Consider the following 13,452-nt stretch of genomic DNA (forward strand, 5'->3'; position numbering starts at 1 on the left):
TATTACTAATCTTCTAGCAATTTCAATGATTTTTCTAAAGCAGGTAACATCAATTTTAATCAAAAAATCAATGTTTAATGATGCTAACTCCTGTCATTGAAAACACTTCTACGACAAAAGCGACGTCAAGAACCGCTTCGTTAAAAATAATTTCTTAATTAATAATTAATTAACGTGATTATATTCTCAGAAGACAAACGTCACATATAAAAAAAAAGAATTCTGCTCTTCGTCTTCCCTTCTACATCAAAATCCAGTTAGAATGGATGGTGATGCAGAGGAGCAAACGTGACAGAATAAGAAAATGTATAAAACATAGAATGATCCTTAGAAAAAGTTATATTACAAATAAATACGTGTTTAATTATCAGGAGAAACGTGAAAATTAATTTGCATCTAGACAAATAAGTTCCGTTCTGTGTCGTCAAGCGTGAATCGAAGTGCGTGACTCTCATCCTGGATAACAGAGATGAGGAAGATTTCTCAACATCCGGATTAAACGTCTAGAAATTGATGATCTTTGATAATTTCTCAACATAAAGATGCACTTTTTCTTTAACTTTTCTAGCATCTTTATTATTATTATTATTATTATATTTTTAAGAAATAAAAGTTTACAAATCAATTTTCGTGATTCCAGTTAATGAATTCTAACATTTTAAATCTTTCATCTTTCGTTTAAATTGAAATTTTTGATTTTATTTCTTCAATTTCTTTAATAGAAATTACCGTTTTTGACTTTTTTCTTCCCATCCATTTGTCATTTTTTTAGAATTCTCGTTTGGAAGTTGTCATTCTAGTCAAATGTTCGATGCTGCTTTTTGAGGATAGAAAACCAAAATGACAATTTTTTTATCTAAAAAATTGCTTTGTCTATAAAATTGTAAAGCTTTAAATTGATTTATATCTTGTTAAAACTTTTTTATGAAAGAATTTAAATAAAAAAAAATTTCTTAAACATTTGTTACTGGATGCTATCATTGATAACTTATGAAAGATGCTGCGAAAGTATCATTTATAAATGGAAGAAATTTTAAATATGAGGCTATAAAAATATAAATTTTAAAATAAAAAAAAATATATCAGATATTAAATTTTATAACTTGATTATATAAACTGTTTACTGTTAACGATTCATTCAAAACTTTAAATTTAACCTCAATTCTTCATTAAATTTACACGTTTACTATAATGTGAAAGCGTATAGAATTAGAAAATTTTGATTAAAATTCGTATTTAAAGTTTAAAATAACAGTAAAATAACCACAAATCTATCGAATAAAGGAAATTTGTTCCATTAAACTTCACAATCCATTTCCTGGATTTGAGAGGATGCTGATAAAGAAGAGCATCTTGCTCTTCCTTTTCTTTTTTTAAAAAGATGTAGGATCAAATAACATTACATTTAGTTTTCTTTGAAGGAGGATGAAAAAAATCCTGCTGAGATTTTTTTAAATTCAAATTAAAAAGAAATTACATTACCAATCAGTTAATTAAAACGTCTCAAAAATGATTTTCTCCAATGGATTTCTCCAACTTTAGAATATTTAAAAATTCGAATTTGATGGAGGGCATAAAAATTTCTTTGTTCTGGACAATTCCCAAGAGTTTTACCTTGAAGTTTTGAAAATTTATTTGGAGAAAATGACGTCAAGGACATACATCTACTTCCGTTTTTGACCTCTTAAAAATTTTCTATCGATAAAAATGCTGTTTAAAACGGAACCAGGCAAAGAGGAATTGCAAGTTCTTTGCTGAACTTGCAACAATTTTCAAAGGATTTCAAAGGATTTATTTCATTTTTAGTGTGTAAAGCATTGAGAGAAATGCTTATGCTATCATTTTATCCTCTTGTTTTGTTTGTTCATCTCTAAAATTCACAGATTCAATCAGCATCCGGATGCTGGAAATTGGGTCTCTGCATCATTTCACTTGATTCTTCTCTCTTTATGAATTTGGAAAATTTTAACTTTATGAATTTTCACTGTATAATTGTTATATTTAGTCTAAAATTTTAATTATTTTTTCTCTTTATTTAGCTCAACTTTCCTTTCTTAGACATAGTTAAGAGTTATCAAATCTAAATAATGCATATACAGATGAAGGGAAAATAAAGAGAATTTATCATTATTTTAAAAGTATTTTCTAGATTTTTCTCATGAATATTACTTTCTTTAAAGTGTAAACTTTAGTTTATTTTCATTACTTTCGATAATTAAGTCTACGAAGCTTCTAAATTAATTCAATTCCCCTTTAATTCTGAAGTTGATTTCGAATAACTTTCAGTACAAGAAGTTGATTTTTAGTTAATTAAATCCATTTATACTAAATTCTTTTGATTTTATTTGATAAATTTACTTATTATTTCCCTTTTTCATTCAATTTTTCTGATATAAAGAGTTATTTCTTCATATTTTTAAGAAAATTTAAATCAAATTATACAAGTTTCTACGAAAACGAGTACATTTCTAGAAAGTTTACACAATAATATGATGTCTTATTACTATTTTCTCTAAAATAATAATTCTAGAATAGAAAATTTAAACAATAATTCTACAATTCCTGAATTTTTCAGAAAAAATCCTCAATTAAATTAAAGAAATTTAACTTAAGAAGTGTTCGTTTGATCAGAAAATTCATTAAAAAAACAGCTTTTTGAGGTATCTTATAAGGAATTTTCTTAAGATTCTTTTTTCAATGATAAAAATATCAAAAATTCTCCTTTTAGGAAGAGTTTTTGAGGTCCACACCACGGAAAAACATTAATTTTTTTTCAGATTTATGCCTCATCAATACGTTTTTATGGTGTATAACTTGCAAAATGAGTGTCAAAACTTATAAAAACTACACGTTTCGAGGTTCAAATCGTAGAGATGAGAATATTTTTGAGAATTAAACTTCAAAAAGGATAATTTGGAGTCTCCCATGCAAGGAAAAATGATATTTTTTTTTGAATTTATACTTTAAAAAATAAGTTTGAGCTTCATATTCTATCGTGTAAAATTCATAATTTTTTTCCAGGAATCAATACACAGATTGGTTTTAAATTACACATAAAATTAAAAATAATAGAAGAAAAGACGATAAAAGAGAAAACTTTGTACCATTAGGATAATAAAAAGTAAATTTTTCATTTGGAAAACGGAGCAAAATTTAATTTTCAAAAGGAAAAATCAATGAAGAATCCGCATCACTTATCTCTAATTTAAATATTTTGATTTTTGAATGCGAGAGGAATTAATTCACAATTATAGAAATGTTAGTAAAAAAAAAGAAAGGTTATCCTATATAAAATCGCCATAAAAAAGCAGAAAAAGCAAAATGTTTTATTGAAAATGTTTACAGAGAGCTCAACAGATGCATCATCTGAAGAGAAAAACTCGTTCCAACTCGACTTGTTATAGGATAATAAAACGAACGTAAAATAAATTGAAATCGAAACAAGAAGCAGAAAAATATTTCGAATTTTTCTTCTTCTTCCTTTTCTTTAATAAATTTTATCATTTATTTAAAAAATTAAACAGTTTCTGCACGTCAAATTAGTTAAGAATGCTTAATTAAGTAAGAAAATATACATTTTTACGTGTTAGATGTAATTATTTTAACGTTTTCGGTTGTTTTATACATTACAAACTTGTAGAAAGAGAAATTTTTATATAAATTCGACTGGTACTTTTTATCTAGATGATCCATTAACGAGATATATAAACTGCTACATAGAAAAATCTTTGAATAACAAGACAGTTTGGCACTCCAAATATGTTGGGAGGAGCGATATTCTGTACGAATTCCTTAATTATTTACTTAATTTTAGATGTTTTTCTATCTAAAAATAACATTTTTCTACTATAAAAATTTATAGCTAGTGATTAAAACGTGTCCCAAAATGTCTCATCCCGTGTAGAGTTTAATCAACTTTAAGATGCTGATAATTATTTAAATTGATAAAATATATATTTCTACTCATTTATTTATAAAATTGTATACTCGATATCAGTCTAAATAGCTTAAAAATTACTGAATTAACCTGAGAATCTTAGGGCTTTTTTTTCTGCAGTGGAGGTGGGAGCTTGATATAATTGTCGACGTTGTCTGAGATGCTGCAGAGAGGATATAAGAGAAGGTAAATGACGTGCCAGGAAACGATGGGGTGTTGACGGTTGGCAAATCTCGGTCACATGTTGGTGACAAGATTTAAACATCGCCAAACCACTTAAGCTAAAGCTAAAGGCATGGAAACGTTGCTAAAGCTGCAGCAGAATTTTTGGAACATTTCCAAAGTATAGCATTTGGAAGCCGAGAAAGCGGTGAAGAAGACGTGATAGGAACAACATAGAAACGTTTTGAGTATGAGAGAATGATCCCAGATTAAAAATATCCTCCACTCCATCTCTCTACACTTCTACAGAATTGTTAAATCAAGATGTTGATATCTGTTACTTCGAACCCATTTGCATTTACAATATAATAAAATAATACTTAAATTATACGATGAAAAATAAATAAGGCTGTCAATGGCAGATTTTTATCGAATTTTTTATTTTATTTTATTTTTTTTTTCCTTGTATTTATATATAAAAGATGCTCCGGGAAAAATATTTTATTTGACATTTTTTTTAATAGAATAAGCGAGAATAAAATGAGCCTGACAAATATATAAATGGAATTTTCAACGATTTAAGTTGGAAAAAGTTCTCTTTTTTAACTTTTAAATAATAAAAGAAGTAACATTGTGTTTAATGCTTTTCCCACTTTAACAATTGCTGAAAGGATAAGAAAGAGGAAGATGCTTAAAAAAGAAAACAATTAAAAAATATCTTAATAACACGTGCACGTCTCGAGAGAAGAATTTATTAATTTTGCAACGATTTAAGTATTAATTTTAACAATTTACTTAAAAATATCAACGTTTAAATGAGTCATTTCACGAAAAAAAAGCCGTTCTCATTCCGACTGAATTTTTTAATGATAATTTTGATTTATTTAAATGTTTCCTATTATATATATATATAAAACATTCAATTTCGGAGCTTCTTATCTACAATAATTCGAGAAAAATATAAAAATAATTAAAATAAATGTAACGAAATGCAAATTTAAAATCCCAGTAAGAGAAGAGTGCCAATTGAATTTTGTATCTAGACAATTTTTTTTATGTGTTAATAAATCAGTTTAATTGCCGTTATAACAAGTCAAGGATATTAAAAAAATACGCAAAATACCATAAAGAATTGGTAGGAAACAAAAAAAAAATAATAATAATCCAAGTAAAATATTTAGCGTTATGGAAATGCTGTAATTGCGAGTTGGCGACAACAAGCTTGACAGAAAAGGTTTTTGTGTCTTCAGAATCTTTCTCCATTTTCACTCCGGTGGGCAAATTGCCAACTAGGATATAAGAACAACGAATAGAAGAGGGGGAGAACTTCCTTTAGCACAACCTTCCTTTCATTTATAATAGCACGACAATCATATTTTATCGAAGCAAAGAGATCTACATATCGATCTCTAGAAAAATAACTCCATCTCTGATCTTCTTTCACTTGTTAAATCTAAGTGTAGATGTTAAAGTCCTAACTGAAGGTCGTTGAAGCTATTTCTTACACTTTAACTGGTCAATCTGGATCTTTACAGTAGATAGATCTTACTTTACGTTTTTGCAAAAGAAATAGATTATGTTTCTCAATATCCATCGATACTTGGGATGAAGATTTATTCCAAAAAACAAAGAAAATCTTCCTTTAAATAGATTTTACTCTATGCAGACTCACACACAATACGATTCATACTTGATAATTAAAGAGTTGAGCGTGTTTTAGATTAAAATTTTGTTAATATAATAAGAAAACGGATGCAAAATTATATATAAATAGTTAAAATTTACGATTTTTTATTGAGTAAAACGTTACTTATACTATAAATTTTAATGTGATTTTATATAAAATGTAAAAAAAAAACAATTTTGTTTTGAATTTTTAAATTAAATATGTCGCTTTCATTTCTGTTTATTTCCTTTTAAAAATAAAAAAAACAATTTCTTACAATCAAACAACTAAAAGATTTTTTTTAAAAAATAAATTTTTCAAGATCCTTAGAAGATACTGAAAGGCACTCCAAAGATACGCTAAGTATCTTGAACAAAAATTATTGCTTTATTTTCCTNTCGAAATTTTAATTTATAATTCAACTATATATTTCTGTCACGTTAATCACATTACTATCATCTGATGTAGAAACTGATACCCTTTATCATAGGATAGCTTAAAGGATCTTAAATAAAATTAAATTAAATAAGACTAGACTTAGATCTGTTGTGAGAAGGCATTCAAATAATAATCCATACGAAGACGTGTGGGCCTTAGAGGAGATTCGTAATAAAAGGCCTTAATCTACAGATTGTTTAAATGATTAACTGTGACTTTAAATGAGTTATATCAGGATGCTAAGACACTTTATGGAGAAATCTTTATTCCAATTAAATATGAATGAAAACTTTCAATAGATAGGCCTATATAAAGGAAATTTTAAAATATTTGACAATAAAATTGTTAAAAACTCGAATATTTTGTTATTTTTATAGATTATTTGTTAAAAATTTCGTTCTATAATTTAACTATTTTACTATATTCAATTGATTTTTTAACCATAGTTAAGGGTACAAAGATAGTTAAAGATGTTCTGCATATGTTCATCTGACTACTCAAATATAATTATAGTCTCTAACTAGCTACAGATATTCAATTATGTTTACATAGTTGTAGCTATTTATATACCTACACGTAGCTATCTAACCATAGCTTATTGCATAAATATAACTCGGTTAGATGTAGATATTCAATTAATGCTTACACATTCAACTATGGATGGAGACAGCGTATTATAAATATTGTTTAATATCTAAGTTGAATATATTAAAGTAAACATAGAAAAATAAATTTAAAAAAACACACACACAATTTAACAGCTTTTCTTACTTTAAAATGCATCAAGTGATGCGATATTTGTTTCCATTTTACAGCTTTAATTTTAGCATCTCCATCAATTTATTCAGCGAGAAGTAATATATTACGAGATCTTCCACCATAAATTTTGATGAGCTTAAACCTCATAATGATTAATAGCAATTGATTCAGATCATTTAATCCACATAAATTCCAAGAGAGCATTTTACTAGGAAAACACAAGACAAGAGAGAGTAATGAGATAGAAAATCTGCTTTCAATTTTTAAGGAATTAAATTTAATAATTTGAAAATATCCAAAAATCTTCTTCATTTTCGTTGGAGACAAAAGTTCGAGTATTAAAAAAAAGAAGGGAAAAGTGTCGAATTTGATTTTCGTAGACGAGAAAAAACAATTAGATTTGATTTAATAAGACAAATGTCATCTGTCATAAACATATTTTAAATAGTAAGAAAAATTGAACATTATTTCTCAATACTTTAAATTGACTTTGTAAAAATTAATTTCAATTTTTTTTTTATATAGTAGATTGAATTTTAATTATCTAACTCCAAACCGAAATTGTTGATGAAAAACTAACTAATGACATAAAATATGGGTAGAGAGATGTATAAAATACTTTGTAAAAGAGTAATAGCATGAATATAAAGAAATTTATCCTTTATAATGATTTCTATCTATAAAGCTCTATATTATAATAGATATATTTATATATAGTTTAAAGAAAATTGGTTAAGTATCCGTAGAACTGTAGATATTTTCATTCCTGTGGTTTGCTCATCCTTTGCAGATATATACGAATTGTAATGCTTTTCTACGAGATTTAGGGGAATATTTATCAGTTAAAAAGTTTAAAATTTGTATCACTACTTCTCGTTTATATTAAAAAACAGTAGGATAGAATAAGCAGTGGACCGAATAGAACACCATAGGGAACATAAATATAGAAGGGATCTCGTCCGAAATTGGTTGTACATCTAAACCATTTGAAAGTCAATAAGCTAGAAGATGTTTGCGTATTCCGCGTATGTTCTATCATTTGTCATCCCTTCTATCATTTCTTTATTCCATATTAAATATAAAGAGCCATATTTCACTTTAGCAATAAATATAACCATTGTAATAGAATAGAAAAGATCAAAGTTTTAATAAGTTGCTGCAGCATTCGTAAGTAGAATTTTGCCTTTTTTTAGTGGAAAAAACAAAAAAATGTTGGGAATATTTTGATAAATTTCATTTAAACATTTTGCTGACTTTGCTACAGTTAAATTTATACTGAACAACGTTACTTCAGCTATAGGAAGACCAAGAGCAAGAACTTGATGCTTAGTAATAAAGACAAACGGATGGTTAAATTGTCTCTTACATTTATAAAATTAAAATAATTAAAGTTTACTAACGCTTTTTTTACTGATTTTACATTGTTTAAACGTTGATCTTTTACTACTTCTCTTCTAAAAATTTTCAGCTTATAAATCGTTCAATAAATAAATTTCAAATGCAACTACAACGAAACGTTTTCTTGTTTTTAGAAAAATGATAAAATTTATAATTAATTAACTGTTAAAAAATTCATTTTAAAGAGTTTATCATACAATAATTACAAAGTTTACAACAAAATTAATTATATCGACGAGCTAGCATCTTAATGGACTCTTTTCTAATTTTATTAATGGAATAGTTATTTATAATTCCATGGGAAATTTAATAAATGCTGCTTTACAGTGAGCAATACTCGTACTTAACTAAAAAAAGTATCACTTCATTATATCATCAAAGAAAAATTCCAGCTTCTCCATATAATTACTGTGCCTTGTAATGTACAATCAATGTTATTTTTATCGTATCGAAGTGACTTCTTTTCGACTTTATGGCATCTAATAACACTAGTAATTATGTATTTTGTTAAAAATTCGAAATTTTAATTTATAATTCAACTATATATTTCTGTCACGTTAATCACATTACTATCATCTGATGTAGAAACTGATACCCTTTATCATAGGATAGCTTAAAGGATCTTAAATAAAATTAAATTAAATAAGACTAGACTTAGATCTGTTGTGAGAAGGCATTCAAATAATAATCCATACGAAGACGTGTGGGCCTTAGAGGAGATTCGTAATAAAAGGCCTTAATCTACAGATTGTTTAAATGATTAACTGTGACTTTAAATGAGTTATATCAGGATGCTAAGACACTTTATGGAGAAATCTTTATTCCAATGTACAAAATAAATAAATATTTTAAATTGTTAAAATCTTAATAGAAAAATATATAAGAATTTAACAGAAAATTGTTCGAGTAATCTCGAAAAGTTTTGCTATTTTCTTGACTTTGGAAGCTATTCAATAAAGAAAACTATAAAAGTACTGAATGGGGATTTGCAACATACAAGGATCTTCTCCTCTCCATGAGGCTATTAACCAAACTAAAATCGATAAAATAAAAATTTTAAGAATTATATATTTATATTTTAAATGTACTAAGTGAGAAAAATTAGTCTTTATTTTAGATATGTTCTTAATTCGAATGGATAAAGATGCTCGACTGATGCGGATCATTTGCATCATCCACTTTCATCTTGGATTTAAACCTTTAAACTTCTTTAAAGTCTATAAAATTATAAAGAAGATAAAACCGTTTTTATTTAATTTATACAAATATTATAGAAATAATAAAAATATTTATTATAATTAATGGTAATATTCTGCTTATCTTGACTCTGTATATCGAATTATCATTCGAAGAATCAAGCAAATTCATAAACATGAACGAGATAAAGTTTGCTATCTGAGTCCTTTACGTGAATATGAAGTAGTAACTGTATATAATTCTAGTTTATCTAAGTAAATTCAGCTTCTAGAATCATATATTTAGATTTTTTGAATAATAAATCTGGAATTATCTTTAATAATTTCTGTATAAACGATTATATCAATAGCTATCATTCTCCATATATTAAGCCGGTGATTCTGTGAGATAATCGAGGAGCCTGAGTTTAAATTTGGAAATCAGCATCTTCTCTTTATTAATTTCAGCTGGATAGTTCGCGACCTACCAGTTGCGAATAGTTTCAAACGTATCGTTAATATAAAAACTTCAATATAATTTAGCATCTACTGTATATAAATAACACAAGCTTCGATTCTCCTGAGAGAAAGGAAGCTCTTCGTCCACAGCATCCTTTGTCTCACAGAGATGTCAACAATTCTGATAAGCAGCATTTATAAATCTCTAATGCACAAGAAGTGATTCTAAGATGATATTCACAAGAATATGTTGATTATGAGCCTATAAATGGGCTCCACATCCTACAAATCACACTTTCTTCTGACGGATTCGGTTACCTTTAAAGCCCTACCATACATAATTGCCACTGGCAACAGCTTATTTATGTCTTTTAATTCGTTTTTTGGACCTTCTCTACAAGATCTGGCTCGTCTTTTCACGCTCCGGAGCAACGACAAGCCCGAAACACACAGCTAGAAAGAGCAATTTCCGACATATTTTACTCCTTTGCCTCGACGTTTCTCTCTAATGGCACACCCACAAACTTTTATTACAACTATAAAATGGCGCAACGTTATTGTTTCCTACCAATAACGTTCAAAAATGAACTCTCCCTTGTTGTAGAGAAACAGAAACTCGTTACCTTTCCACCCCTGTAGACCTTCCTTTAATAACAATTCTTAAATATATCCTCTCCTAACGCTTGAATAAAAGAAGCGTAAATTATTAGTATCAAAACTTTCTTTATTCGCGAATTACAAACAGACAGACTTTCTTCCTGCACGAAAAATTCCTGATAAACGTAGCAACAATGTCAGAATGGAAAAAAGATAAGAAGGAGCATCGCTCCAATGGATGCAGATTATTGATAAAAGTTACATTTCTAGAGAAATTTTAATTAAAATTTGTGATATTGAAGTGTAATTTCTTTACAGATTCCTAGATAATTTATATAAATTTAAAATTTTTAAATTTTTTACAACTTTAAAACTGTAAGATTAAGAGAAACATCATGCAATCTCTTATAATCCTCCTTATATATGTATATGTTGTGTATATGTAAAAAAGCAGCATCCAGATTGAATTTCAATCATCTCCAGTTTGTTTATTTATAAAAATAACAATTTTATCTTTGAAATATTGGAAAGAGAAAGTAAATTACCTTTCTTTTTAGTTATTTTACTTAAAAATTACCAATTTCTTTCAATCTTCCTCATCATTTTAATGGTGAATATTTAAAGTTTCCCTTAAGAATAGCTTCAAATTCTGTAAAGTAGTATACAGATTAAGAGAAAAATAACTCTTTCAATCACGAAATTGAAGAGAAAAATTTGCTATTCTAATTTTTTTCCCTGTAAATCAAGACGTTTTAATTGAAAAAACTTTAACTACTTAATCGAAGATTGAAGATTTATCGATCAAAAGTCTCTGTAATGAACAGTAAATTCTATCTACAATATATGAGAAATCTTGTGATTAGATTGATAAATTTTTAAGTTCTGTATACTTAAAACCTTATAAATTAAATGAAAATAAGAGTTGGATAAGTAAGATTAAACATTTTGAGATCATTGATGACAAAGATAAGAAAGATGCCTAAAAAAGTGTTGTATGAGAAAAGATGTGGTCCATAATTTTGACAAATAATATATATAGATAATAAAGTACAATGCAGATAAAAACTTGAAGATTTAAATATATAAAAACATTAAAAATTTCTTGGAAAATTAGCGCATTCTCTAACTATCATGAAAAATTGGGATAACGAGATAAGTTTAAAATGTTGATATGAGAACTGCTTTAATGTTCTAATCTAAGATGCAAATTGATTATAATCTATAGTTAATATTTAGAGAAAAACAGAAATAAATTAGAATATTAAGGATGAAACTCTCCATCTTCTCCATATAATCATCTTCAATCCAATTCCAATTGAAGCTGATCGTATGGAGAAGATGAAAAGATAAAGTGATGCAACTTTATCAGCAAAACGAATTAAAGAAAAATAAGATGAAGACGTTCTTAAAATTTGAATTAAAAGTTCTAATTTGTAGCAAACTAGAAACAAAATTTTAAAATGTGTATTAAAGAATTCGGTATCATCTCAAAGATAGTAACAAGAAGGAAACATCGTAAAGCCATAAACAAAGAGAATCCCGTAAATCCGATAATTAAGTTATCACGTCTTTAATAAATCCTCTCTTACTTATCCTCTAATGTAAACAAAATCGATGTAAAATTTTATAAAAGTCGAGTTGTAAATTTAAGAAAAATTCTAAAAGTAAATATCACAAGATCTTACTCTCACGAATTCTTCATAGGAGAGGTAGGATCCAGTTTCCTCCTCTGTTTATACATTATTTATAACGTGCGTGGATTTTTACCACTGTAGATATTGAATGAATCTTCTCCATTTGGTATCAATAATCGTCGTAAATCTTCTCCTTCCGATCCTTACAAATTGGTTCAAAATTTCCTCATCGAATCCTTTAGGTTAAGATGCTAATTCTAATAATCTCTCTCGTAAGAGTGGGATGTTTTGCATTCAAATGCTTATTTCTCCATCACTTTACTCGCTTCTTCCTTTTAATTACTTCATTTTATCCTGTACTTGACCCGACCCTTCTTAAATTATTCTTTTCTCTTTGTATATAAGTAGAAGATGACCCCATTTCCACTCCGGACTATAAATTCTGCACTTAGTTTAACTGGTAAATAATCCTTTCCTTGCTTTTCTTCCGAATTAAATCTCGACCACAACAATTAAGATATGAAATTTGGACGTTTTTAATTTAAAAAACTTGATACTACAGCTTAATTATTACATATTTTGAATGTGATTTTCTTATATATTTACATAATTTAATCCAAATTTAACAATTTAGATAACAACTTAACTTAGTTATCAATAAACTTTTAGTAGTTTTATTTATATTTTGAACTATTTTTCCTTTCGAAGCATTCATTATACTTTTGTTTATCAAACTATGGTACTGTTAGAAAAGGATGCATCTTTATTGTAATGATTTTGTACTGTTTTACTTAATTTCTCTCTTACACTTTCATCTTTTTCATGTAATTTGCTCCTGATCATGTTCGAATTCTTTCTTCTCTATTGTTCCTTCGTTGAATGCATCACTTTCCTCCTCATCTCTGATCCCTATTGTCTCTCCTTACAAAGAATTAGCATAGTGTCTTTTATAATTTTATTTAATCTCACGAATTCGTATTTAATTTATAATACATTTTTACTTTAACTTTTACAAAATTATTTAAAGCATCTCCATAAAGAATTATCAATGCAATAAAAGTTATACAGCATCCATTCGCCATCCAAAAAATATTAAATTAAAACTAAATTAACAATAATATTAATCAGAAAATTTAATTAAAACGATAAAATTCCTTGTTTACTCCCTATAAATAATCAAAAATTACAGCTTAACAATTAGTTAGATCCAACGTATCGACAATTCTT

General features: G+C 27.1%; 1 protein-coding gene across 1 annotated transcript in view; it reads left to right on the forward strand.

Moving 5' to 3' along the window:
• Positions 1–13,452, forward strand: part of LOC111629769 (innexin unc-9-like) — a 42,283-nt gene that overhangs the window by 14,531 nt on the left and 14,300 nt on the right. The window lies entirely within an intron of this gene.

Source organism: Centruroides sculpturatus, unplaced genomic scaffold, assembly GCF_000671375.1.
Source record: "Centruroides sculpturatus isolate CEXI.00-Female unplaced genomic scaffold, Cexi_2.0 scaffold541, whole genome shotgun sequence".
NCBI lineage: Eukaryota > Metazoa > Arthropoda > Arachnida > Scorpiones > Buthidae > Centruroides > Centruroides sculpturatus.